At 39.8% G+C, this 26,901-nt stretch overlaps 1 protein-coding gene and 1 pseudogene across 1 annotated transcript in view; both read left to right on the forward strand.

Annotated features, from left to right (window-relative positions):
- Window positions 1-26,901, forward strand: part of LRMDA (leucine rich melanocyte differentiation associated) — a 1,318,218-nt gene that overhangs the window by 533,885 nt on the left and 757,432 nt on the right. The gene's annotated exons all lie outside the window — the stretch shown is intronic.
- Window positions 14,489-15,159, forward strand: LOC144456172 (small ubiquitin-related modifier 2 pseudogene; annotated as a pseudogene).

Genomic DNA, 26,901 nt, shown 5'->3' on the forward strand with positions numbered 1-26,901 from the left:
GCATTTGATAACATTGTGGCATTCAGTCAGTCAATTAAAAAATATTTATTAAACATTTGCCATGTGCTTGGTGCTAGAGATAGAAATACAATGAATAAAACAATAAATACTCACAATTGGTTTATATTATCATGGAAGGGACAACAAGTATATATGTATATATGTGCAGAATAAATTTAAAGAGTGTAAATACAAATAAGTACTTAACGACAAGGAATTTTGGGAGAACACTAGAATAAGGTGGGCAGGGGACAGAAACTAGGAAAGACTTAATGTACTTGTATTTCAGTGAGGCGTTTGATAGACTGTTGCCATGTCCCTATGGACAAGTTAGGTGAATTTGAAACTAATGGATACATCCTGGGGGAAGGTTTCTTTCCAGTGCAGTATGACAGGAATCCACCCTTACTTGCATTGTGTCCAACATTTTCATCAATGATTTTGATTAAAAGATTGATGGCATCTTTTCAGAATTTGCTGATGGCATGATTTTGGGAGGAACAGCTAAAATATGGGATGATAGAATCAAGATTCAAAAAAATAACCTTGACAAACTACAACAATGGGCTGAATATTATAAGATGAAATTCGGAAGGGATAAATGTCAAACCCTACAGTTGGGTTTAAAAAGGCAGCTGTAAAAATACAAGAAGAAGGAAACATGGCTAAAGCACAGTTCATATAAAAATGATCTCGGGGTTTTAGTGGGTTGCAAATTAAATTTGTTAGTCATGTGACATGGCAGCCAAAAAAAGGTAATGTAAGCTTAGGCTGAATTAATAGAAGCATTGTGTCCAAAATGGTGGGTCAAGAAAAAGTGTCGCTACTGGGCGTGATGGCTGTCCATGCAGTAGATAGCATTCAGTTAGTGCTTATTGAGTAAATGAGTGATGACAGCAAGCTCCCAGAGATGCAAAATAAAGTTGTGATCTTTTCTTTTGACCTGAGTTTTGTGGAAGGAAATGTTTGGAAGGAGAAGATGGGAGGCCATCTGGCCTCCAGAGAGAATCACGTGGCCCAGATGCACACATACGCTTTACCATCTTTCTCCTGTGCTTGGTCTAGTTCACTCACATAACTTGCTTACCTGGAAACGTGGAACATTTCCATTGTCAAATGTGTTTGTCTTGTTGAACACAAGCCTGTTTCCCCCTCCCTCCCTGCCTTCCCACATACTCTTTATTGTGGGTTTGGAGGATGGGGACAGGCTATCAAAGCCCAGTTATTATGTCCTGTAAAGGGAGGAGGTAACTGCTGAGGGACCACTCAAATGAAGACAAATGCATTGTTAAGTTTTTATGGACCAAGGCTGCACTTTCATTAAATGTAATTTACATAACATAACTAATGCTCAAGGCCAAACAGTCCTTGTAGCCCATGGACAGCCCCTCCTATCCCACTGACTATGGGGCCTCATTCAGAATCCCATAGTTCAGAAAACATCTTCCCTCCCGAGCTAGTTCAGCGGTTATTACTGCTAACCTTCATATCCAGGCCTTTCTATTTCATCTCAAATGGCTTCAGAGTCACCAATTCCTGCAGGGGCAAATCTACTGGTCCACCCTTCCCACTTAGTAGAAACCTGGAGTTGTAGTATGCTTTTTTGTTCTTTTTCTACAAGGGTCTGCATAGCCTTGCTTAATCCTAATGTATGCCCTGGCCAATGACAAGGGTCAGGGACTGGATTTTCTGGAGTGGTTCTCTGTTTCCTTTCAGAGCTGATCATTGAGCAGAGCTGCCATGAAGGCACTAGGGAGTCAAGTCTAGGATAAGTAATTAGAGCCCATCTAAATTCCACAGCAGCCCAGCCCAGAACATGATACATTGTGGGGTGGCATCCCTATTTGGGCAGTCTTTGTCTGCTTCTATCTTTAGTTATGGTTTCCTGCAATCACATACACTCTGAGGTCTGGCTTCACCACCTCACTCTGTAAAGCAATTATCATTCCATCTTATTGTAGAGGTAAGTGTTCGGCATAGCAGGATGGATTTTTATTTTTAACTGGTAATCAGAACTTTCTGCCCATTGGTCTTTGGGACATCTTTCTGTGTTGACATTTCCAAGGTATGTGTCAGAAAGAACCAAGGGAGTGAGAGAGGAAAGGAGAGAAATCATTATCTTCAATTTAATGATGACGATTTCTCTACATTTACAACTTCCAGAAGTAAGAAACAATAGATGGGTGTCTCCTGTGTGTGTACAGTGGAGAAGACAACAGAAAATTCTCTTTATCCCCATCCTTGATCTGTTTACCTTAATGATTGCATTATTTGGCAAATTAAATGTGTGTGTGTGTAAACACACGTATGTTGTGTGTATGTGTTTGTGTGTGTTTTCAGGCTGTAGCCAGGTGTCCTAGACTCATCAAACCTTTCATAGTCAGGCATTTGTTCAGTTGGAAGCATGAGAAGGGATCCTGACCTTCCTCAAGCTGTTTGAAGACTTTTATTTTCTCAGGGCTATTTTGACAGGCCTAGTCTTTGTTTATGAGCCTGCAGTTAAGCACACAGATAGCTGTCATTAAAGGGTAGGTGGTGGATGTGCAGAGTTCTTAAATGTGAGTCACTGGGTCTCCTTTTAATTGGCAGTTTCACAATGCAGTGCAGCCTGATCCCGTTATGATGCTAACAGATACTAGTGGAAGTTGGGAAGCTTGTATAACACCTGCATTAAAGACATGCTGTATTAGATCAGACTTTTACTGGATGCAGTTAGGTTTCAGGGCATGTTTTTCCTATATTCTCTCCAAATCAGCGTAATAATGAAGCACAGAATGTCAGAGCTAGATGAGATCTTACAAATCACGTAGGCTGACATTCTCCTCCCCACTTACCTTTCAGAAAAAAACAACAAAATCTGATACTCAGATAATAACTCAATCGTCAATCAATCACTCCCAGGTAATAACTCAATAGTCAATGAATCACTTATTAACTGCCTCCTGTATGTCAATCACTTGGGGGTACAAAGACAAAAAACAATATAGTCTCTGCCCTCGACCAGCTTCCGTTGTGCTGGAGGAGATGAGTTAAATGGCTTGTCCTGAGCCATGCAACCAGTTAATAAAAGCTAGATGTCTACATGCTTAGTCCAATGCTCTTTTCACAGCTTCCTCCCATATGTTCAGCTTTTGCTGTATTTACTCTGCTGAAGCTACTAAGTTCACTCCTGGTCTTGTTAACATACCTTTCAGTGCTGGGAGCTCACCTTTATGCAGGGAACCAGTGATGGAGTTTTATCTTCCCCTCAATCCTGAATGATTATAGACTTGACTATATTGAACTGAGATGTAGGGTGAGCATCTATTATGGAAATTCCTTTCTGGAAAACCAGATGGTTGTATGACCTTGAACAAACCACTGTACTTTCTATGTCTTGGTTTCTTTATTTGTGTCATCAAGGGATGATCTTTTAGGTTCCTTTCAGCTTTCACATGACATGTTTCCTATTGTTAACTAGGAAAGCCCTGCCAGAGCCTCTTTGGGTGGCTTAATCTGCCTGGGAGATTCAGAGTCAGCCCAGCCCAGGGAATGGGCCTTTGGAGGACCTCACAATCTTAGGTGACACCTTGGCATAGTCACATGTATGTAGGACATATTCTTAGTGGAATTAAAAATGTGAACATGAGACATAGTCTATAGGAGTTTTGGCTTTCCAAGTCTGTTTTGGAAATGTGGAAAGGAAGTAGACATGAGAAAACAGGAGAGAACAGGAAACTTACCCTCACTTTATTATTTAAACTCTGCTCCTTCCTCCCATTCTCTGCTTGAATTCCTGCTGCTTGACAACTAAGGAGAATCCCTTTGCTTGTTGAATAGAAATCTGATATCAGGAACTGAAGGTGCTAACTTTGCTGTTGTGGCTTGGAAAAACAAATGTGTGAGTTTGATGCCCACAAAAGGCCACTGCCTAATGGAAAGATTTGGAGTCAGATGACCTGCCTCCTCACTCCCTGTGTAAGCCTGGGCAAGCCACATAATAGCCCTGGGCCTCAATTTCCTCATCTGTAAAATGAGGGAATAGGATTAAGAGATTCTAAGGGTCCTCCTAGCTCTAAGACCATGATCTTTCCTATAAAGTTACTTGACTTCTCTAGCTGTCAGTTTCCTTTTCTGAAAAATGAAGGAATAGGATTAGATGGCCTACAACAGGGTGTCTAGGGCATCTCCCAACTCTAAACCTATGACCCTAAATTTGGATATGGATTGGCAGCTGCTGCATGGGTTGTCATCATCCAGTTACTTCTTACCCAGCCTCTCTTGTTATCTGGTAGCATAATATGAGAAAACAGCATGAAATAACCGATTTTATAACTCTAGTATTTTATGTAGTTTATAGAAATAATAATAGTAATACAGTATCAGATTTCATTTATGAAGCTGATAGTACTGGTTCATAGTTAATGAGCAAATACTTAGGGGATCCTTTTCCACCTCCCTGAACTACCACCAGGGGTTTTCATAGGTGAGGTTGAGGTTAGCTATGTAATAGTCTGGGTGGCCATGTAACAGTAGTTTTCCTTCTGTATGTAGCTAACCCACCAGAATGGGAATGGAACCCTTGACTTGGCCCCTTATCATCATGTTCTAATGTACTGAACTAACCAAGTCATAATCTTTGTCACTGATAATAGCCTCATAGAATATTAAGACTAGGAGGCACCTTAGAGGTCATCTGTGTCCTCAACAGAGAAGGAAATGGCAAACCACGCCAGTTTCTTTGCCAAGAAAACCCAGAAGGGATCGTAAAGGGTCAGATACTGAAGACAAGATCAAGGTGGTTTAAATGGCTTGTTTATAGTCACATAACTCTTTGGAGAAAGATCTGGGACTAGGATTCCAGTCATTTGATTTCTAGCCTCGTCTTCTTTCCATTAGTTCCTTGAAGACTATTTCTCCCCCACTCCCTTCTAGAGGAGTTCCTGATTTTCACATTTAACTGTTGGTTTATATATTATTCTGTGACTTACTACAGAGAAAAAGAATCGTGGTCTGGTGGAAAGAGCCCTTGACATAGTTAAAAGACTGGGACTTGAGTCTTCTCTCCAGCATTTACTTGCTGGATTTTGGAGTTTTCTTATTTCAGTTGTGTCTGACTCTTTGTGACCTCTTCTGGGGTTTTCTTGGCAAAGATACTGGAGTGGTTTGCCGTTTCCTTCTGTAGCTCATTTTACAGATGAGGAAACTGAGGCAAACAGGGTGAAGTGACTTGCCCAGGGCCACACAGCTAGTAAGTGTCTGAAGCTGGATTTGAACTCAGGAAGACTTATCAGGAAAACATCAGGCCCAGAGCTCTATCCACTGCATCACCTAGCTGCTTCCATAGTGTATATAGAATCTACTAGACACAACAATGCATGAAATTGATCACCCTGTCGCTGCAGGTTTGATCTTTGCATTCTGCTCTTTCTTCCCTCCCCTTCGTGGAAGAATAATAAATAAAGTTGACTACTCTGGATTCTATTACTATGTAAAAGCCATTTTAAAACATCTAACCATCTGCTTAATGGTCGGTAATCTGTTTCTAATGGTCACTCTTAATAAGACACTTTTTCTTCACTACAGTAATAGTGATCAAGCAGCCAGGTGGCTTGTGAGAGCAGGATTACAGAGACCATTCTCCAGGTCTGTGTCAGTGAAGGGCTCAAGGAGGGCAGGTCTTTGTAGGGAAAAAAAAATCAGGGTCGTTCTGCAATAGTTGCAAGGAAAATGACCTTCTTTTTTTTTCCCAGGAGGCCCTTGGAATGTAAGGAAGCACACGGAGAGTGAGTCGTTTATAGCAATATAAATTTATAGCTTTAATTTTTCAATATTTACACATCCAGGTGCTGTTACTACTGTGGTTGCAACTGGAGGTCAGTTTAATTAATATCTGTCCTTTTCTCTTGGGTGACATGCCTTGAGTTGTTGTCATCAGAAGCCTTGCTTCCCTTTGTCCGGTCCCAGCAGCTGGTGACAGCTTGGCAAATTATGAGTTTCCTGGCTTAAAACAGACTAAATTACAGACAAAACAAGCCATCAGCTGAGTAAATACTGCACCTCTGTTTGGCTTCAGTGAGGAGAGAGAGATTATCAAGAGTACTTAGTGTTCATAATTACTAGTAGGAGGCAGATAGTAGGCTCAGGCTGACTGGAGATTGGTTCATTATATCCAATTAACACCCACTTGATTATTCCTAATTACTTGTGTTTGATGACAGAGGAGTAAAGATGTCATACTTCAAACATGCAAATGATATCTGGGTTGGAGATGTACCTACATTTGCAATATCATAGTGTGCTCATTTTGGGGAGGGGGGGGATGACTTAATATGACCTCAGTAGAGTGATGAAAAATGAAATGTCTGCTTTCAGGCTTGGGGTATTGTGTGTGTATATGTGTGCATGCGTGTGCGTTAATTCCACTATGTAATAATTACAGGGCGGTTTGACAAGAAGCAAAAACACAGATATTTAGACAAAATGAGTCTTTCTGTAGCAATCTAGTCTAGCAAAGCTTTCTTTTAAAAAAGAAAAAAAAAGTCCTAATGGCAGTCTCCTTGTGAACAATTTTCCCTTTCTGTCCTGCTTAGCTTGGCAGAGAAAGTGGGAGTGAACCGTGGAGGCGTGGCATTGAAATGGGCTCAAATTTTGAGAAAGGGAGGGCACCTCCACTGTCAGGAGACAGTGAATAGGATCTTGTCCCCATTGTGGAGGTTGGAGAGGAGGTCATAGCCTGTATCTGTGTCTGAGGCTCACAATGATCAGTCAGGTAGAGAGTACAAGATGGAAAGTAGAATGTACTTGAATTGAATAATGCCAGAGATCATGGGGATACGTATGTTGGAAAAATATGTTGAACCAGAACCCAAGTTGTAGGATCCTGGATCTAGAGATGGAAGATGCTTCCAAGGTCACTTAGGTAAACCTCTCCTACCCTTTGGAGAAGAAAGCTTAGACCCAGGGAGGGGGAGGAATTTACTCAGGGTCATACAGGCAGTGAGTATCTGAGGTGCTGCGATAAGAACTCAGGTCCACCGACTTCTTTGCTCTTTCTGCTGTGTCCTGTCCTCCCTGGGCTATAGTTACTCTCTAGGTTTAAGTTAGGGATCTTTGGAAGCTGTCCCAACTCTTGCAGGGAACTGAGATAACTTCAACAAGTATTTATTTATTTCCTATCCTGTGCCAGGCACTGGGAATACAAAGACAAAAATGGGAAAAACAAAAATTCCTCGCCCTCAAGGAGCTTACATTCTATTCAGGCAATACAACATATACAATGATAGGTAAATACAATAATTTAAGGAGGTAAATTGACAGAATGGGCAGCTGAGTGGGATAGTCAATAGTGCACCAGGCCTAGAGTCTGGAAGACCAGAGTTCAAATGTGACCTCAGACACTTATTAGTTGGGTGACCCTGGGAAAGTCACTTAATCCTGTTTGCCTCGGTTTCTTCATCTGTAAAATAAACTGGAGAAGGAAATGGCAAAACTCCTCTAGTATCTTTGCCAAGAAAACCCCCAAATGGATCTGGACCCCAAAAAGGAAAAACCCTGGACTTTCCTACATGGCCAAATCTCTAGTGTTTGTCTGAGGCTATAATCTGATCAACTGGCCTTTCATTGTGGCTGCACCCAATCTCCCAATTCTGTTACCCTTACCCTAGCCTAGCCCTCCATTGTCTTACCTCCGTATGGCTACCCCCCTGCCACTTCTCACCCTTAATCCTAGCTAAGCTCCACCATTCTCCCTCAGCCACGTGGTCTATATCCCTGGCATTCTATTACCTCACAGTCCCAGCAGACCCTTGGCCACTCCTAGATCCCTCCCACAGTCTTTCTGTATATAAGGTCCATCTTGTCTCCATTAAAATTCTCAGATTCTTATAATCTAGCCAATAGCTCGGGGATGCTCAGATTCCTTAAGTCTCTGGCCAATATGGCAGATCTTTAATAAACTTTCTCTTTGGCTGAAAAAAAAAAAAAGAAAACTCCAAATGGCATCACAGGGAAATGGACTGAACAACAAAATGACTGAATAACAACAACAACAACAAAAATGGACAGAATACTAACGTCTAGGGGCGGTCAAGGAACAGCTGAGCTGAGCCTTAAAAGAAAAAGATTCTGAAACGTGGAGATGAGGAAGGAGTTCCTGGAGGACAGCTTGTGCAAATGTAGGACTTGAGAGAGAATGCCAAGGTCAGGGAATACTTAATAGTTTAGCTGACTAGCGTATTTAACGTATGAAAGTAAAAAATGTAGCATAAGACTGGAATAAAAGCTCTTTGAGGGCAGGCACTGCTTTTTTTTTTCTTTTTTGTCTCTGTATCCCTATGGCCCAGCATAGGTCTTTGTATATAGTAGGCACTGTATAAAAGTTCATAGAGCTAAATTAGATTAAATTGAAAGGTAGATTTGAGCCAAACTGTAAAGGATATTTAAATACTAGGCTGGCGAGTTTGTATTTAAACCTAAAGATGGTAGGGAACTATTGATGTTTTTTGACCAAGAGAGTGAAATGATAAAATCTTTGCATTAAGATTATTTTGGGAATCTTCTCTTATGATCTGCTATGTACATGGCAATATTATTTTTTTCTTTTCTCATTTTATATTTAAGTTTATAATTTTAAAAATAGATTACAAAATAAGAAAGAAAGAAAAAGATTATTTTGGCAAGGAGACCTAGTAGGAGTTTATTGCTTTAGTGTAGGCTAGAAGAGATGAGGGTCTGAAATAGCGTCGTTGTTGTTCACAAGCATGATGTCTTCATGTGTGTATGAATTAGATTTGAGTGAAGCAGAGCTGTGCAAAGTCATCAGCCTCCTTCTCTACTCCAGAGGGATCAGAGTGTTAGGGTGGTGACTGAAAGGAGAGGAGAGAAGAGATACTGGAAAGGTAGCATTACTAGAATTGGCACCTGATTGGATATGGTAGGGTTGGGAGAAAGGGAACTCCAAAATTATAAAGCTGAGGAATAGAAAGATAGTAGTGGTAGAAATAGGAAATGCTGGAGGACAAGATATGTTTCAGGGGAAAGGTTACAACTTTTATGTTGAGCTTATTGAATTTGAGCCTGACCCTGACATAAAAATGTCTTCCTCCATTACCTGCTCATCCTCCTTATAACCATCATCATCATAATCATCATCATCATCATCACTATCAGCAGCAGCAACATCAGTAGCAGCAGCAACAGAACATCAGTTCTTGCACATCAGAACTTGAAGTAGACCAGTTCCCAGATGTTGTTTCATGAATGTTTTTCTCTTTTACCTTTTGATGTAGTATTTCTGACTTACCTTGTGCATTTGCCTATAGATAATCTTTATCTGGGAGAGAATTCCTTTTCTCCCCCCTTTCTTTAAGTTTGTAGGGATGGAGGAATTTCTAGAAAATGAATCAGACATCTTTCTGGTCATGACGATGCATTTTAGAGTTTGAAAAAGCACCTTAGACATTACCTACTTCACCCCCTCATTTTACAGGGGAAGAAATTGAAGCCAAGAGAGAGGGATTTCTTGCCTATCATTATAGAGTATCAGAACTAGGATTTGAATTCAGGTCCTCTGTTTCTTCTTTTAGTCAGAGAGACCAGCATAAACAAATGCCTGAAGACCAGTATGGACGTGGTGTTTCTGGGGCAGCCTGACTAGAGCAGAGGGAACCCTTCTCGTAGTATTTTCTTTGCCATGGTGGTCAATGCCTCTAATATGTTTATGTCCCAAGTTTGAGAGGGGGGTGACTTTACCAACTGATGGGTCTGGACTGATGATCCAATCTGGGTAGGGTCAACAAACAAGGAACACAGAATATAGACTAAATCATCTAAAAATACCATTCACTAAGGACCTTGAGTTAAAATGAAGATACCTCCCACTTCCCCACCCTTTATCTATTTCTACAGTGAGGGAAAAGGCATTAGAGAATCTATCAAAGTCAAAAATTCATAAGTGTATTTAAAGATTTAAGCACGAAATAGAATATTTTAGGGAGTCATTTGAAGTCTATATGTGGTGACTAGTATTTAAAAGGCTCACAAAATATTAAAAATTACCTTCTGAATAGTGTACCTTTTCCCTTGAATAATAAAGGGGTAATATCGTGGGAACAGAATAGTGTCACAGTATAATAGGCTGCAACTTGACAAATGAGTCAGGAGTCAAGATTGCTCACTTTTAGATGTGGGGATCTGACTCTGGAGCTGTCAGTCTCCTAGGGGAGGTTACTTTGGGTAGTTTGGTAGAACTCCTGATCTCCTGTAGCTGAAGTAGTTGATCAAGGACTGAAAGCCTTGTACTATGGGATATGTAATAAACATGTGGAGATCTTGGTATTCTAGTTCCTTCTTTTTCCTCACCTCCCCTTCCCTCCTCTTCCCTTCCATTCCTTTCCTTTTCCCTACCCTCCCCCTCTTCTCCTTTCCCTTTCCTTCTCCTTTCCCTTTCCTTCTCCCTCTCCCTCTATATTACTTTCTTTTTCTCCTTCCTCATTCTTTTATTTCCTTTGGGAAGAGCAAGGAAATGGAGTAGGTCATATTTCTCCTTCAAAAACTTAAGCAGATGAAAATATAGATTTTTACTAAGAGATTAAGTTTCTGAGAAATTAAATATGTAAAACTTCTCCATCTTTCACCATCAAAGGTGCCAATCCTCCCAGGTTCCCACCCTTCCCTCTATTAAAAGCTGTTTTCCCTTCTGGGCCCTGTTGATTTGGGCTGCTAGGATGATGGCAGGAAGTTGAGAGACAGACAGTTTATTCTTGAGTCACCTCTGGATTGTGCTTCTCTGTATATCTAAACTTACCTTCCCTCTCTCCGCCAAGTCTCCAGCCATGTTCCTAATCACAGAAAATTCAGTGTGAATTCCATTGAAAAGGATGACAATTGCAGCTCTGGGTGAAGAAAGCAGGACAAAAGTCTGCTTACCTCTCCACATGGTGGTGGTTTAGCTGTCATGGAACTATATCTTCTGTAGATTTTCAGAAGCAGTTACTCTACAGATTTTGGCCGGCATATCCTGCTTCTAGTAAGTATTTTTACTGTTAATACTTCACTGTCCAGTTATACAATGTAATTCGTCATCTGTCTACCTCCTCAGCTTAGAACTTTGCATCATATTTTACAGTGAAATTTGAAGCCATTCACTGTGAGCTCCCACTTCTCCCCTCTTCCTCATCAGGTGCCTTCTGACCCACTCTCCTCCTTCACCCCTGACTTACATGATGAGATAGCCTTACTCCTTACCAAGGCCAGCCAGCTCCTCTGCCTGCATGAGCAATTCCATTCTTTCCCATCTCCTCCAACAGATTGCCCCCTTTGTCATCCCCATTTTCTCACGTGTCCTCAATCTCTCCCTATTTACTGACTCCTTCCCTACTACCTACAAATAAGCCCCTGTCGCCTCCATCCTCAAAAAATACTCACTTGGTCCTTCCATTCCCTCTAACTATTGTTCTGTATCATTTCTTCTGCCCTTTGTGGTTAAACTCCTTGAGAAGGCTGTTGGCAATAGGTGCCTCCACTTTCTGTCTTCTCCCTCTCTTTTCTCTTAATCCTTACAATTGAGCTCATCATTCCACCAAAACTGCTCTCTCCAAAGTTATCAATGAACTTTCAATCACCAAATCTAGTGGCCTTTTCCAGTCTTCATTCTTCTTGAGGTCTCTGTAGCCTTTGACCCTGTTGGTTACCCTCTTCTTGATACCCTCTTTTCTCTAGGTTTTCAGGACACCCCTCTTTCCTGGTTCTCCACCTATCTGTCTGACTACTCCTTCTTTGTCTTCTTTGCTGATCCCTATCCAGGTCATGCTCTGTAACCATAAGTGTACCACAGGGCTCCGTGCTGGGTCCAGGTCACCTAGGATTACTGTTTAAGGAAGGGACCTTAGAAGAGATCCAACCCCTTTATTTTACAGAAGAAGAAAATGAAGCCTAGACATATTGATGGAACGTAAGGTGTAAGAAGTTTGGAAACATAGGAGGGCAGGGCCAGGTGATAAAGGGCAAAATGGAGGATTTTACATTTGATTCTAGAGATAGGAAAGCCTTGACTCATTTAATGAATAACACAGACATGCAAATAGATTTCTTGAGAATTCTGGGCACTGTGGCAAGTGCTTTACAAATACTGTCTCATTTGATCCTCACAACAACCCTGGGAGGCAGGTGTTATTACTACCCCCATTTTATAATTGAGGAAACTGAGGAAGACAGAGGTTAAATAACTCACCCAGGGTCATACATGTGGTAGTGTCTGAGGTGGGATGGGAACTCAGATTTTTCTACTCCAGGCAAAATACCTATCTACTGCTCTACCTGTGGTGATAGTAATGGTGATGATGATGACGATGATAAACAGAATGAGCTCAGACACAGAAAATGAGCTTACATACTAATACTTGCATGCAATTAAAGAAAGCTGCTATTTTATCTACTTAGGTAATGGTCAATAGAACATTAAATAGAGTAATTTATCAGGCTAGTCACTTGTTCCAGGACTGTTGCTATCTGAACTCCATTGCACAAGATGGGATGATTCTTCTTCTTCAATAACAATAACAATAGAGAAGAAGAAATCAAAATTGTGTGGAAATAAGATGAAGTACATTTTATCCCTCTTGTCCTACTACTATTGGAGTTGTCCTGGTGGTGCTTTCAGTGAAGCTACAAATGATGAGCTTCCAACATATTCTCTTTTTTCAGTTACAAAAGATAGTTTTTTGATCCACCTACAAAATAGTTGGCAAAACATACATATATAAAGGAACATAAACTATAAATATAACATAAATATAAAGATACATTATGCAAAGTGACTTGTCTGTTTCTATCCCAACTCTGTTGTAAAAAAGATGAGAACAAGATTAAAACATCAGCAATACAACTTTATTCACTTAAAAAAAAAACCCAAAAAAAAAGCTCTTTGAAAACAATGTATTGATCACCAATCAAAAAGGATATGCCAAAATGCCCTAGGAGAACAAAAAGCGACTTACAATCCTTTCGATAGATTTTGTAATTATTGAACAGGGCACCCTAAAATGCTGTCACATGTATCTTGCCTTTGATAATTATTACAAAGCCTTTGATTCAATTCTGCACTCATGACTTATTCATGTACTGTAAACATATGTAAAAATAGAAACCAGATTAGTGAGAATGTTAAAGTATTTGATGTCCACGTGGAAAACCTTTTCTATTTGTGCAGATTCAGCATTTCAGGAATTAGTGATATAAAACATCTTATCTTCCAAGAAGATAATTTAAACCCCTAATACTTAACCCAGCCTTAAACCAATTATAATTTCCCTAAGCAGAACTGCATATGGCTTCCAATCTAAAGAGGGAAACATACTAAAAACATGGCTTAGCTATATGGCTCCACCAAAAACACATTAAATAGTTTTTTCACCATGCTGAATTTTTCTCCACTTATCTTAAAATGTAATTTGGACTTAATAAATGAAAAATTCTTAATGTATGCAAAAGAAAGACAAAGACTGAATGCTTCAGTGTTTAATCTAGAGGCCAGATTGAACCACTGGTCGGCACTTGTTCTTCTCCAAGCAAGACACATTTAAGTATAAAAATATTTTAGCAAGAGCCTGGAAAAGACACTACATGTAGCAACACCCATTCCATGTGCCTTGGTGGTCTTGTTAATATAGCTATAGTAGTTCCATAGATTAGTGTATGGGTGTGGGTGTGGGTTTCAAGGTTAGAACAATACCACTCTGAAAATCTCATGAATAAATATATTAAATCTTTTTCTCTCTGCCTGTTACAAGTTACCTGATCAGTTTTCTTGCATTATTCTCAAAGACCATCGAGGGTATATTCTTATATTTCCTTATAAATTACAAAAAAAAGCAATATCTCTCTCACTAATTATTTAGCTAAGCATACTTTAGTTTATTAAAACTGGAGAAACCTCTTTTCACATAAATTTTTGTTCCTCTATTAGTTATAAAGATACATATCTATACATACTTACCATATGTACACATAAACACACATATTCACATATGTGTATATATGTATAATATGTATATGTAAACACAAAATATATATTCAATAATGTATGAGTTGTGAAATTTATGGGCATCAATTGTAGCTGCTCATTCTTCTACAAATTGCTAAAATTATAGACCAACCATTTAGTTCTCTAAGGATGTCTTCTCTGGATGTCTTCTTCATAGAATGAAAGTTAAATTCATTTCTCTCAAATGTCTCTTAATACTTTCTCAAAGATGATACTTAACCTTTATCTGAGGCATGTATGAACTTCAATAGCAGTGGACTCCTAGTCTCCTCAGGAATGTTCTTTTTGTCCTATTATGGTCTTTTTTAGCCATGACAGTTAACTTCCTCTAGATGACAATTAACTCTTATTCTCCAAGGTTTATTTCCTTTCTCTCAAAGGCATAATAACAACATCCAGTGTTATTATGAAAGGCACTATTAAAGCTGAGGTCACACTACTGAAGAGGAAAACATGGTTGTGTATGTTAAGAAACTTTTTGGTACTCTTCTTCCTCCTCCTCTTCCTCACCATCATCTTCCTCCTCATCCTCCTCCTGCTCCTGCAGCTGCCGCTTCTCTCCCCTGCCCCCCTTTCCCTTGGAGCGGGACCATCCTGGTGCCACTTTTGTGAAGCGGCAGCTGAGGAGACCCCCAGACTCGCCATGGCTGACAAAAAGCTGAAGGAAGGCGTCAAGACTGAAAACAATGACCACATCAATTTGAAGGTGGCAGGGCAAGATGGGTGGGTGGTGCAATTTAAGATTAAGAGGCACACACCACTTAGTAAACTAATGAAAGCCTATTGTGAATGATAGGGTTTGTCAATGAGGCAGATCAGATTCCGATTTGATGGGCAACCAATCAATGAAACAGAAACACCTGCACAGTTGGAAATGGAGGATGAAGATACAGTTGATGTATTCCAGCAGGCGCTTACTCAAAAGACAACATGCAACTCCACTCCAGAACTGTGCTCCCAAGGAAAACAATACATTCACAATTAGAAAACCAAGATTTGGTTCATCCACATCCTGACTACTGCAGTATAGTTTTCTCTCTTCTTTGATTCCCTTCCCCCATTCCTTTATTGTACATAAAGTAACTAGTGTATGTGCACAGGCATAATGCGTATTTTTTTTTTAAACTAAATGGCCGATGGTGTGTTATGATCAACATCGAATGGAGATGGGGAGGGGAAAAAACAAACTGGTTCTGTGAAAATATCCCTTTTCTCCATTAGTGACGTGCTCATTCAACTTTTATCTTTATATTCCAGTAAGTTATTTTGCTCTCACTGTTTAACAACAACAACAACAACAACAACAACAACAACAACAACAACAACAACAAAAACCCACAAAAAAAATCTTTGCATACCTTGTTTGATTGGATAATTTCAATGTTTTTCTTTTATCATTGTAAAACCAAGGACGATTTTATAACTTTTTTGGACGTAGCTGTTACATGTAGGGCAATCTCTGTCTCTAGTAGGGATAAATTACTATAAAAAAAATTGATCCTAGATAGTTTTCCCTTCAAGTCAAACATCTTGTTGTTTAAATAAACTTCTTGTTTAAAATAAAAATTTTATAAAGAAATTTATTGGTGTAGTGAAATCAAAGCTTGATGGGACAAATAATTTTAAAGCAATGAACACTTACGAAATACCATACACTTTTGGAACTAAGAAATATACTACAACAAATTTGGAAAATATCTTAAAAACAAATTGTACATTATTAATAACAAAATCCATTGCACATCACCATAAGGCAGTTATGGAAATAGTAACATTCTCTTATCAAAAAAAGAGAAAGAGAATTAATAACAACAATAGCAATTGGTAAGTGATAGTATGCTTATACCTGTTTTATTGATGAGGGACCTGAAGCTCAGACTTAAGTCAGCAGTGTCAAATTCCAATAGAAACAGATCACTGCTGGCTACAAATTGACTTAGAAAACCACTAATCAACATGATCCAGTCATGTTGTGTTTACATTTATTTTGTTAAGCATTTCCCAATTACATTTTAATCTGGTTCCATCCCTACACACTGGCCCCATGTGTCAGGCCTGAGTTCTGAAGTAAGGGATTTGAAGGGGGTGGGTGCTCATACAACCAAGATGTTACAGGTGTAGACTTAGTAATGGTAGGCAAATGATGTATTTTTTTTAATATCACATTCTTTCCGTATTCAGTTTAATTTCTACCAATGAAAAGAAAATATACTTTAGGTTATTCTTATCTCTCAACTATCAACTCTAGTGCCCATTTCTGGAGTGTTTTAGCTTGGCCTGGTCCATACTTCTATAATTTTGTATGTTCTTTGTATTTACTTACATAGGTACCTGCCATGTCTCTGCATTCCCTACTCTGGTAGAATGTAAGGTTCTTGAGGGCAGGGCCTATTTATTTTTGTCTTTGCCCTTGCCTAGTTTAGTGCCTTACACTTTTTTTTTTGGTTGGGATATGTGATTTGAGACTTACTTTGTATTAATAATCTTAGGTGCCTGGGGCAATGCAAGCCTAAGTGTCTCATCTGACTATCTCACTCCTTTCATAGGAGTTGTAGAAGGAAGTGCCATGAACAAGGTATTCTAATTCATTACTCATAGATGTTCTTTAAGGGAGGGCTTGGGAAGTTTTACTCAATTTAACTTCAGACATAAGTAATGTCATTCTCAATTCAGTGCAATGGCTTAAAACCTGGTTCAATGTCTTTTTCACTAAGTAATTATCCTGATTTCCTTGACTAAATGTTATTTTATGTATTATGTTTAATAGCCTCTTTCTTTGGCCATGGTAGGATGGTAATGGCAGCTGATAATGTATCTCACACTTTGTCTTTAAGTTCCTTTTTGTTGGTCTTCTATATAGGTGGCTTCATGTTGGCTCTCATTCTCATCTGTACAATGCCCAGGAGTTAGAGAATCCAAATGTTGGGTCTGGACAGGTTCATAGAATCTCAGAGTTGGAAGTAACCTCATAGGCCATCCAATCCTGACCTCACCTGAACACCAATCCATTCAACAACATCCTTGACAAATAGTCACTCAGCATTCATCAAGCGGGAACCTCCTGCCACTTGGGGCAGTCCATTCTCCCTGGGCAGCTAGGATTATTAGACTGTTTTCCCCTAAGTTTGCCTTTTTGCAGCTTTGACCAATTTCTCTTAGGACTAAGCAGAACAAATCTAATTACTCTTCCATCTAACATCCCTTAACATTCTTGTAGACAGCTATCATACCCTGTCTACTCCCACCCCCAACCTTCTCTTCTTTAGGCATAACATCCTTCCTTCCTTCAACAGATTTTTATATGCTACGAACTCGAGACTCTTCACTTTCCTATTTACTCATTTCTAAATGTTCTAGTTAGTAATTGTCCTTCCTAAAGTGTGGCTTCCAGATCTCAACAGTGTGTTGCAGATATGGTTTAACCAGATAGTACGGTGGTATTATCACCTAATTAGTACTGGGCACAAACCTCTTTAGAAGTCTAAGATTACCGTAGCTTTCCTGGGTCTGCCATGTCTTACTCTTGACTATTTTGGGGCTTACGGTCCACTAAAACCCCTAAATCTTTCAGATGAACTGCAGTTCAGCCATGTGTCACTTATCTTATGTTTGACTTTGCCTTTTTAGACAATATATGACTTTACATTTATCCCTTATCAGATTAATCTTATTAGATTTTATGCAGTATCCTAGGCCATTAAAATCATAGGATCCTAACTATGGAGATGGAATAAAACTCAAAGGTCAACTAGTCTAACTCTCTCATTTTTACAGATGAGGAGATTGAGACCTTGGGAAAGTGACTTTCCCAAGGAAACATAAATGGTAAGTATCAGAGATGGGATTTGAACCCAGTTCTGTAACACCAAAGCCTCTTCTCTTTTTCCCTACATGAATCAATTAACAAACATTTATTAAACATCTACTATGTACCAGGCACTGTGTTAGGCACTGGGGATGCAAAAAAGAGGCAAAAGATAGTCCTTGTCCTCAATGAGATTGCAAGATTGCAATCTGATATCATTCTGCCCCTTAAGTCTTTTTGGATTCTGGATGTGGTTTAGATTTGGACTTCAGCCCCTCTATGCTTTGTATCATCATCAGAGGGGATAAACAAGTCATTTATAACTTTATCCAAGTCAAAGATAAAGCAGCAGAGGTTTGAACAAAGGTGCTCCACGAGAGGCCTTGGTCCTATTTGAGTTTTTTATCTTGAGCCAGATGGACTAGACTCTAAGCATGTGGCTAAAACCTTCAAAAACAAGTCTAAGCAGGAAAGATTGATGCTTGTGCTTATCTGGAATGACTGTCCACTTCAGTTGAAATGTAGTGTAACCATGGCTTTTGCAAGAGATGATTCATGTTTGAGATCATTCCAGCCACTTGCTAGTTCTGTGGTCTTAGTCAAATCATTTTCCCTGGACCTTAGATTCCTCATTTGTAAAATAAGTGGATTGTCCTCAGAACCATAAGCAGTAGAAACTAAGCCTGGGACAAATTCAGTTCTGGGTGGGAATTATGGCTATGGACATACTAGGTGATCTTTGAGGTTGCATCTTTTTTTTTTTTTAGTTATCTCATTTTATTTTTTAAAATTAATTTATTTTTAGTTTTCAACATTTACTTCCACAAGATTTTGAGTTCCAGATTTTCTCCCCATCTCATCCCTCCCCCCACCTCAAGATGGCATGCATTCTGAATACCCTTCTCCTAATCTGCCCTCCCTTCTATTTCTCCCCTCCCCCTTCTCTTATCCCCTTCCCCTTCAATTTTCCTGTAGGGCAGGATAGATTTCTGTAACCCATTTCCTGTATATCTTACTTTCCAGTTGCATGTGAAAACAATTTTTTATTTAAAATTTTTGTTTTAAAAACTTTGGTTTTCAAATTTTTTCTCATCCTCCATCCCTACCCACCCTCATTGAGAAGGCAGCAACTCAATACAGCTTATACATGTGTAGTCATGCAAAACACTTCCATAGTAGTCATGTTGTGAGAAACTAAGTATATTTCCCTTAATCCTATACTGCCTCCCATTTATTCTATTCTCTCTTTTGACCCTGTCCTTCCTTAGAAGTGTTTGCTTCTGATTACCCTCTCCTCCCCAATCTCCTCTCCTCTCTATCATCCTCCTGCTCTCTTGTCCCCTTCTCCCTCCCTATTTTCCTGTAGGGCAGAATAGATTTCCATACTCAGTTGAGTGTGTATGTTAGTCTCTCCTTAAGCCAAATCTAATGAGAATAAGATTCACTCATTCCCTCTCACCTTCCCCCATTTCCCCTTCACTGTAAAAGCCTTTTCTTGTCTGTTTTATATGAGATAATTTACCCCATTCTACCTCTCCCTTTCTCCTTCTTCAAGTATAATCCTCTCTCACCTCTTAATTTTATTCTCCAGATATCATCTCTTCATCTTCAACTGACCCTGTGCCCTATACCTACTATCTATCTATCTATCTATCTATCTATCTATCTATCTATCTATCTTCTATCTATCTATCTATGTATACATACATATAATTTTTCCCCTCCAACTACTCTAATACTGACAAAGGACTCATGAGTTACAAATATCATCTTTTCATTCAGAATGTAAACAGTTCAACCTTAATAAGTCTCTTATGATTTCTCTTTCCTGTTTACTTCTTCATGTTTCTCTTGAGTCTTGTATCTAAAAGTCAAATTTTCTATTCAGCTTTGGTCTTTTCATCAAGAATGCTGGAAAATCCTTTATTTCACTGAATGTCCATTTTTTTCCCCCTGAAGGATTATGCTCAGTTTTGCTGGGTAAGTGATTCTTGGTTGTAATCCTATCTCCTTTGCCCTCTGGAATATTATATTCCAAGCCCTGCAGTCCCTTAATACAGAAGCTGCTAAATCTTGTGTTATCCTGATTGTGTTTCCACAATTGTTTCTTTCTGGCTGTTTGTAATATTTTCTCCTTGACCTGGGAACTCTGAAGTTTGGCTACAATATTCCTAGGAGTTTTCCTTTGAGGATCTCTTTCAGGAGGTGATCAGTGGATTCTTTCAATTTCTATTTTGCCCTCTGGTCCTAAAATATCAGGGCAGTTTTCCTTGATAATTTCTTGAAAGATGATGTCTAGGCTCTTTTTTTGATCATGGCTTTCAGGTAGTCTAATAATTTTTAAATGATCTCTCCTGGATCTATTTTCCAGGTCAGTTGTTTTTCCAATGAGATATTTCACATTGTTTTCTATTTTTTCATTCTTTCAAATTTATTCTACAGTGTCTTGATTTCACATAAAGTCACTGTCTTCCAATTGCTCCATTCTATTTTTAAGGAAGTATTTTCTTCAGTAATCTTTTGGACTTCCTTTTCCATTTGGCCAGTTTTTCTTTTTAGGGCATTCTTCTCCTCATTGGCTTTTTGGACCTCTTTTGCCATTTGGGTTAGTCTATTTTTTAAGGTGTTATTTTCTTCAGTAATTTTTTGGGTCTCCTTTAGTAAGCTGTTGACTTGTTTTTCATGATTTTCTCGCATCACTCTCAGTTTTTCCTCTACTTCTCTTACTTGCTTCTTAAAATCCTTTTTGAACTCTTCCAAGGCCTGGGATCAATTCATATTTTTCTTGGAGGCTTTGGATGTAGAAGCTTTGACTTTGTTGTCTTCTTCTGGTTGTATGTTTCGATCTTTGTCACCAAAGTAAGATTCTATGGTCTGACTCTTTTTGAGCTGCTTGCTCATGATCCCAGCCAATTACTTGAGCTATAAACTCTTTGTTAAGATAAGGGTCTGCTTCCAGTGTGGAGAATGTATTGTCCCAAGCTTCAGGGGTTTTGTGCAGCTGTTTTCAAAGATACTTCTAGGGACCTGTCAGTTTTCAGTTCTTCCAAGGTGCTATGATCAAGGGCAAGGTGTTCGTTCCTTTCCTGGCCTGTGCTCTGGTCTGTGAGTGAGCACAAGCACTCTTTTCTGTCTTTATAACTGTGAGGAGGATTCTCTCTTTCCACCACCACTACAAGCTCCACCACGCCAGTGCTCTTCCTTGCCACAGGACAGCCACCCAGAACTGTGACCCAACTCCCAGCAGGGGCAAAGTAAGAGAATCCTGCACCAGCAAAGAGATCCCTGCAGTCCCACTCTGATCAGCCACTTAATTCCCCTTCAATTTGTGGTCTGGAAACTCTGGAGGCAGCTGCAGCCCCAGGGCCTCACTTGAGAACTAGGACTGGGATCAAATTGAGCTTCTCTCTCACCCAGATGCAGACTTTTCCTACTGACCTTCTAAGTTGTCTTTGGCATTCGTGGTTTGAGAATCCTGTAAACTGCCACAGTTGCCCATTATTCAGTCCTCTGAGGCCTGCGTGCCCATGCTGAACTGGGGTCTTCTCCCCATCTTGCTCCATATAGCTTTCCAATCAACCATCCAGATTGTCTTGGGCTGGAAATTTGTTTCGCTTTCACTTTCTGTGGGTTCTGCTACTTTAGAATTTGTTTAGAGCCATTTTTTACAGGTTTTTGGAGAGATTTGGGGGAGAGCTCAAGCAAGTCCCTGCTTTTACACCGCCATCTTGGCTCCGCCCTCCTGAGGTCACATCTTGCTTGTGCATTATGTGATAACTCCAAGTTCTTTGGTATTATCATACAGATAATACAGATAGTAATAAAATCCCAATTATCTTGTTTTGCAGTTTTAAGTTATGCCCTCAAAGATCTTTTAGTACATCCATAGCTATATCTAGCACAGGGCAAAGAATGCTGAAAATTGATAGTGCCAATGTGGTGTGGTGGGGAGATCTTCCTCTTGTGCTTGGTACTGCCATCCTCTTACCACGCCTTTGCCTTATAGTTCTCTTGCTCTGATGTACATTCATCCTAATCTCAGTTTCTGCTACTAAAGCTTGAAACTGTCCTAAGACTTTTTTTTAGATAATACAGATACAGGGTGTCCCCAAAAGTCTTACTGCAATTTCATCCCTCAGTGACTTAGAATTGCACTAAGACTTTTGGGACACCCTGCCTTTTGATATAATAGGTATACATGATCTGTTAAAAAAAATCAAAGATTATGTTTTAAAAGATCATCACATTCACTGAATTTTTATCAACTCTTCCCACCCCCTGCCCCCATGCACATTCTCTGACTAGTTCACAGTCCAAATCCTGGCCTCTACCCTGGAGGAAGGCAGAGATAATGGTGTTAACTCTGGGTGTGTGTGTCAGTGTGTGGATGTTTGTAGCCTGAAGGTGATTCTTACATTGCTTTGCTTTGCTTCATTTTTTGGCTGTAAAGTTGAATAAAAGGCACTTAGTCCAAAACTTTAAAAAATTGCTACTGGGCAAAGTGATTTTGTGTCAGGCTTCTGTTGAGGGCAGATTTACACTGGTTATAAATCTCTGAAATTAAGGTTTTACTGTAGAAATGCTGAAATATATTCAACATTCACAGACGCCTAGTTCTGCTGTGAACCAGTGGCTAGGCTCCCCCATGTATAATAAGTATATCTAGCTGTGTGTTTGGGGTAATAATCGGTTTAAATATGCCTTGCAGAATTTGTAATGGTTCTCCAATGGTAAGTAGGATTTTCTGTCAACCACCCTTTTCCTTGAACCAGAGGTTAAGTTGCAATATTTGATTTTATAACAAAGATAATTAGACCTTTAACACTACATAGTTCTGACCATTTTTACTTCCTCTCAAGAGCTGGTCAAAGGCAGAGTTTAGCAGCCTTTGGAAGCAGGATGCCAAGTGGCTAACCCCTATTTTTCCCGTCCTATGGAGTGCATTGGAGGGTAGGAAAGTTAATAGGATTTGGATGGCATGGAGTTAACAAGGGCTATTGGGCAGGTTTCCTTTGCACAAAATTATATACCCAGGAAATTTTACCAATAATTTGGTAAATTTTGAACTAACCATAGCCAAATCAGTGAAATTTTGATTAATCTCATCTTCTTTTAAAAACCTAAATTCCTTTTAAAAAAAACCCAAAAAATAAAACAAAAAAACTAAATTCCTTATATATGTAAATATAAAATTCATAGAGTATCTACCAAGTGCCAGACACTGTGTTAGCTGCTTTTCACAGATATTAGCTTATTTGATCCTCATGACAACCTTATGAGATAGGTGCTATTATTATCTCCATCTTACAGTTGAGGAAACTGAGGCAAACAGAGGTTAAGTGATCCATGGCTGCACAGTTAGTAAATGTCTAAGAGCCAGTTTGAACTCAGGCCTTCTCAACTCTGGCCCGAGCATTCTTTCTACTGTGCTACTAGCTGCCTCTGAAGGGGAGGGTTGTTCCTTTTGCTGGTTCACACTTAAGTGTGGTACCCTGGCACCTAGCTGAAAAGTAGTTCTGAGGAGATGGGACTGTGGTTGGGTAAGCAGGGAAAATAAGTTGGGGGATATTGTAACTATGGAGTATTTGTTGTCTGAAAGAGGCTAGCCCTAAGTAGGAGCTTTGGATGGTGCCAGGGCACTAGGGTTTTACTGGGAAAGAGAAAGAGGAAATAGAAGACAAATCTGATATAATTTTAATTTGGTCCAGTAGAGTGTAAGCTCTCAAAGGCAGTGGATTTTTTTTCCCTTTTGGCTTTGCATCCTAAGCCAAGAACAGTGGATTATTTATAGTAGTCTCTTAATGGTGCTTGTTGAATTGAATTGAATCAAATTTGCCTTGAGCTCAGGTGATTTTCAGCAGGTCACTGGCCTACTCTTTAACTCTCAGTATCACAGGTTGCCAATATTTTTTTTGGTGGAAAGAGAATTTAGCTACACACAAGAAGTCGTAGGCTTTCTGGCTATCCTAGCTCAAAGGCATGAGGGCAAGTCATTTTATTGTATTATGATACAGTTTCTTCATTTACAAAGTAGGCATAATGATCCCTCCCTATTATGTATTATATTATATATTATATTATATTAATTTTTTTCCATTCAGAAATATTTATTTTCTGTCTTCCACCTCCACCACCACACCTATTGGGGGGGTGGAGTGTTTGTTTTTCCTTTCTTTCCTTTTTTTTTTTTCAGATGTGAGGCTATGAGAGAGAAAGAAAACACTTTGAAAAAAGGTAGAGAAAGTACCATGCTATTGTGGAGTGCTATATTACTCTCTAATTAGTATGAGCCTTATGAAGTCCCGTAACAAGACAATAACCTTTCCTTGGAGATTGTGTTATGTTCAACTTTTGTAGTTCTGTTTGGCACCTCCCTCGCAGTGAGCCCTGACCTGATAGTCCTAGACAGTGAAATCTCAGGCCTGGTGACCAAAAACTTCCTGTTCTTCCTGCTGCCTAAAGTCTAACATTTTACCTCCAGAAATTCATTCTTTCTCCTAAGACTCTGACTCCTGTTAGAATGCAAGTCTTTCTGGAAAGAATGTGTTGAGCTGTTGTGGTAGACCAGAAAGCCTCTTTGTTTTCTTTGACCTATTCTTTTCTGTGATAAACTAACTGTTCTAGATGTCTCCCCTTCTCCTTCTCCTGCCTGGCAATGCTTCCTTAGTCTGGGACTATCTCTACCTGAACCTTTCTGTGCTAAAGGCTTTCTTCTCCTATGCCCCATAGTTTAGCCTTAACATCTTCCTTCCCCTGACATGAGCAGCTGGAAGCCTGTCAGACAAACGTAGAGGAGAACCACCCTGTTTCATAAAACCCCCAGTCCTCTTCAGAATTCCCAAGCTTCCCTGAGGCACAATTTGAAGATGGACCCAGGAGTCACAGGAACATAGGTACAGAGCTAGAACCTTAGAGATCATCTAGGTCATGCCATAGTGCATAGAGCACTGGCTTTGGAGTCAGGAAGACTCATCTTTCTGAGTTCAAATTCAACCTCAGACGCCATCTAGCTGTGTGATCCTTGACAAGTCACTTAACCCGTTTGCCTCAGTTCCTCATCTATAAAATGAGGTAGAGAGGGAAATGGCAAAACCACTCCAGTATCTTTGCCAAGAAAACCCCTAATGGGATCACTAAGAATCAGGTGTGATTGAAACATCTGAACAAAAAGCCCATGCTTGCATTTTCAGATGTACAACTTGAAGCCACAAAGGTTAAGTGACCTGCCAAGGTCTCACACATAGCAGGAAGTAAAGCTGGGCCTGAAACCTAGGTATGTTATCTCCAAAATCAGTCAGTAAGTATTTATTAAGGCCTTAGCCATGTGCCCAGCACAGGGCTAAATAGTGACCCTCCAAAAGCATACATTTTAATGGAGTGTCCAAATGAAGAGCCCTTCTTGCTGGAGTAGATTATATTCATTGAACCAGGGGAGGAATAGGCAGGATCTAATGTAATGGTGTGCCAAGTCCAGGGTAAAGCCTCTAGAAGTACCATTGTGGGAGTTCTTTCTTCTGGCATTACCTGAGGATCATCACACCAAGGCTTTCTAGACCTCTGGTTACATCCCTTCCCTGTCTCACTTTGGCAGTACCAGACTGTTGTCTCAGTTTGCATAGGGCAGGTGCTATTCCAGTATCCTTCCCTAGTTGCTCCTCTCACCCTACCATCCTTTTGCAGTTGAATTTGGCCACACAGTCTTCCCTAGGGTGAGTTTGTTCCATTGCTTACTGGTCAGTCCAATTCTTCTCCATAGCACCTTTAAATGGCAAGGCAAGCTACAATAAATCGGGATAGCTATTGTGTTATTTAGAGGCTAGTGTGGATGAAGGATGTGAGAATTGGTTTTGCTGGTGGTTAGGGAAGACTGGGAAAGATCTGAAGGGCACTGCGTGCCCTGAAGGAGAAGGGGGTGGAGGAGAGGTGTCTTTGAAGTGAAAAAAGCTCAAGAACAAAGTGATGGCTGGGATATTGAAAGATGAGAATTCACCAATTCACAGTTCTGTAGGCTGGGGACTCAGTAGGTGCTCAATAAATACCAATTGAATTGGACTTGATAGGACTATGTTCTGTACACCAGAATCACCCAGTAAATATTTGTCTGCTAATTAGTTCACCATAGGAAAGTTGTTCTTCTTTATCTAGCCAGGACCATGACATGTAGCTGGCCCCAGAACATGCTTCACATCCATCAATCCCAAGCATCTTCCATATGCTCTATCAACCCTTGTATGTAATCCTACTGGCACAGGCCCCTTCAATTCTTTCTCTGGGAATGGTCATCAAATCACTGTTACCATATTGTCTGGCAAAAGTATAGCAGTCAGTTGACTTATGGCTCCATTCACCCTTATTGTAACTCTCCAGACCAAAATTCCCTTCCCCAGTAAACACCCATCTATCACCTATGTGTTATCTCCCCCTGTTTGATTATAGGTCTTGAAGAGAGTAGGTATCTCACTTTGTATTTCTATCCCTTTCCCTATCATAATGTCTGGCACTTAATACTTTTTTCATTCATTAGTTCATTGGGTTTTCAGGAAGAAATGTTCCTTTGGGTTTCAGGGAAATCAAGTGGATGAACATTGGAAAGGGATGAAGGTAGCTTCAGAATAGGCCTTAGAAGCATACATGATATAACATAGCTAGTCACACGCATGGTGCCTACCCATTTTGGTGGATAATGGCAGCTGTTATTGTGAGATAATCCAGAGGCTTGTGTGGGTCATCTTTGATTTTCTATCAGGCAGGTAGGGTGAAAAACCCAATGAGTTGAGTGGGAGTGTGCTGCAGAGAAACTGAGTCAACATGTGTCTTGTGAAGTGGTAGGACAGGAAGCAAAGAGAGAACCAAGATGAAACTGAGAATGAAAGAAGGAGGTCAGGCAAGGACCAGATGTGGTTGGAAATTGGGAGGCAAGATAGAGGGGGAAAAAGATGGTTGTTTAGCCAGGAAGTGCATAGATGCTGGGCTGTCAACAAACTGGGAGCCAGACTAACAATGAGAACAGCAGAAAGTGATGACAGTGAAGCGCTGAAACTGAGATAACTTCTGACTCCATCAGAAAACTTTT

Source organism: Phascolarctos cinereus, unplaced genomic scaffold, assembly GCF_003287225.1.
Source record: "Phascolarctos cinereus isolate Bilbo 61053 unplaced genomic scaffold, phaCin_HiC Scaffold_3;HRSCAF=262, whole genome shotgun sequence".
NCBI classification, from domain to species: domain Eukaryota; kingdom Metazoa; phylum Chordata; class Mammalia; order Diprotodontia; family Phascolarctidae; genus Phascolarctos; species Phascolarctos cinereus.